Below are 2,734 nucleotides of genomic sequence, written 5' to 3'. Positions count from 1 at the left end.
GGCAGGACGTGCTTCAATGGGGCTTTGGTGCTCACTGAGTCTGCCCCTTGAATGTGTCACTTATGGATGTGAAGAGTTGTAATCTGGTATGGTCTCACACTGACCACTGGGTACACTGGCTCTTGGATCTCCAAGGAGGTACAAAGTCAGCCACTGCCTCAGGCCACCCAGTAGGAGCTACAGAGAGATCTTCAGATTCCTCTTTTTTGCATCAGGTTTGGAAGTGTCAATGCAAAGCCCAGCTGTGAAGCAAGGCAGGCTGGTGCTGGTGCCAATCTTGGGCCTTTTATTGATATCTTTGGGGCTCCCTAACCCAGCTGCAGCTTGTTTGACAGGTTTTAGGCTGAGGAAGGACAGGCCATTCATATGCAAAAGTTGCTAAAGCTGCTGCACACAGCTTGGGTGGGGTTGTAAATTGGGTGGGGTGGGGTCTCAGGGAATCACCAGGGCAGAGCAAACAGAAATGGCGGCCAGTCTGCCCTGCACCAGGGAGGTACCAGCATGGGAACAATGACCACTGCAAGCACCTCCATCTGGAAGAAAGCTGCCCCCACATTCCTGCCCCAATGCCAGACAGTCCAGTTTCTCCCCGTATGTGTCTGGGTCCCCAAGAGCCTTGCCTGGCACTGGGGCTCAGAGCAAGCGGGAGCTTGTAAATTCAGTTCGTGGTGCCGGACTTTAAAGAGGAGCAGTTGGGTCCCCAGCAGCCATGTGTCACTCAGCCCCAATCTGCATTTGTTTTTACAGTCTGTAGTTCTTACTTCCCATAGAGACTTCTTTCCCCAGTTCTGGGACTGTGGGCTGGGGGTCTGGTATGGGGGTGGGACTCCTTGCTCCTCCAGGCGGCCTCCGCAAAGGCGATCTCCCTCCCTATTAAAAAAGCGGCACACCCAGATGCCGGACCAGCCCATTCCACACCTCCGCACCTCTTACCAGTCTCAACGCACTTTCTTCTTTACCTCTCTAGTTGTAGTACTTCTACTCAGCCAACTTTCCCATGGTTCTGGATGATAGTTGTTCTGTATTTTAGTTGTAATTTTGATGTAGTTGTGGGAAGCAGCAAGTAGAGGCGTTTACGTATGCCACCATCTTGGTTCCTCTCTATTATGTTTTTTTTTTTTTACAAAAGTTTATTCTTAAATGTACAGAAGGCTCCAAGACACTTCATTCTAGCTATAGATAGCAAGAGATGTTATAACAGGTAATCTAGATGTTAAAATAAGAATGGAATTAAGGATCACCATTGCCCCAGGCACAAGGAACAGCTTTTTGCCAGATTTCTTAAGTCCACCTATGGCCAGGGGGCCCTTCCCTGCCACCTTCCCTTTTAGCTCCTCAAATTCTGCTTTTCTTTTTGTTTCTGCTAGAATCCCTTACTTCCTAGGGAGAAGCAGAGCGGATTCACTCTGTGCCTGCCCACGCCTCCACGCCACCCTCACCTAGTCCATCTCCTTGGCCTGCTTCTTGGGCTGTTTCAGGGCTGCTTCTTGCCACCTTTGCATTTGGACATGGCTCCTCAAGAAATATAATTTAATTTCATAACCCTTTTTCATTTATCTTTCTTATGTTCAGTTATCATCCTTCTTAATGGGGATTTATTAAAAAATAATATATTCTGCATAATGAATGTGTAGAAATAATATGCATTGAAGGATTAAAGAAACAAAGTGGTCCAATAAGTTTGGGGCCATATCAATTCTGAAAGCCACAAGTATCAAGCTATGTAATCCAGCATTTGGTTAAGTTTTAGGCATTGACATATACTGACATTATAGTTAAAAGAATGACCACAGTCTTATGATTCCTTATCAATTAGACAGTTTAAGATTCTGGAGAAAATAATGATCCAGAAGAGTAATTCTAGACAATGACAGATGATGACATATATACAATTTTACTGAGTAGCTTATGTCTCATGTATAAGGACAGAAGAACCAAAAAAATTCAGTGCATGGGTCAGTGCTATAAATAATGTTCCAGGATGGTTTGGTACAAGGCATGTAGTCACTATTCTCAGTCTTGGATGCATTCTTCAATGCCTAGCCTTTAAGCCAGGACCTATACTATACTACTCTTATTATCCATTACAATATGCTTAGAATAATGCAGTTAGTGAGATGTATTATTCTCATCTAATTACCACCAGTATACTTTACCAAGTGCAGGAAAGATCTTTAAATATTTAGCTGTTTTTGCAGTGGAGTGGTGAGCTTTCACTAAATCTCCTGATAAGTCCTAAGAATGCAGTGTCCTACCAATTCCCTGTGAATTAATTGTTTGGCCTCATGCTTCACTGTTACTTGAGTGAGCTAGTTATCAACAGGCAGCATTACCTTCACTTTTATACTGAAATGTTGAAGTTTTTTAAAAGTGATATTGAGACTATTCAACATAAAGCAAAATTATTATTTTATTTGGGAATAATGACTTCTGAAGAGTCAAAAATATAGAGGACAGTGTTGCTGTTAGTATAGTGATGCATGACTATAAAGCAAAGAGGAATTTTCAAGATTGCATGAAGGAGGGTGTTTAGTTAAAATAAAAGGTTAATTGAGACCATAAGTACACATACTGTTGTTTGAAGGCTGGAAAGTGAGGATGTTATGTTAGTTTTTGAATTTTACAAGAGTAAATGTTTTTGGCACTATGAAAGATACTAAAAGTCAAAATGACTCATCCCTCTACTCTAAATACATAGAAATTCATAAAAAGAAAAAAAGCTGAATTCAAAGAC

At 42.2% G+C, this 2,734-nt stretch overlaps 1 pseudogene; it reads right to left on the bottom strand.

The window, feature by feature from the left end:
* Window positions 1-1,169: 1,169 nt before the first annotated feature.
* LOC111826810 lies at window positions 1,170-1,510 on the bottom strand (annotated as a pseudogene).
* Window positions 1,511-2,734: the final 1,224 nt, after the last annotated feature.

The sequence above is a fragment of the Myotis lucifugus genome, unplaced genomic scaffold (genome assembly GCF_000147115.1).
Source record: "Myotis lucifugus unplaced genomic scaffold, Myoluc2.0 scaffold_2, whole genome shotgun sequence".
NCBI classification, from domain to species: Eukaryota; Metazoa; Chordata; class Mammalia; order Chiroptera; family Vespertilionidae; genus Myotis; species Myotis lucifugus.
This window is presented reverse-complemented; position numbering and strand designations above follow the sequence as displayed.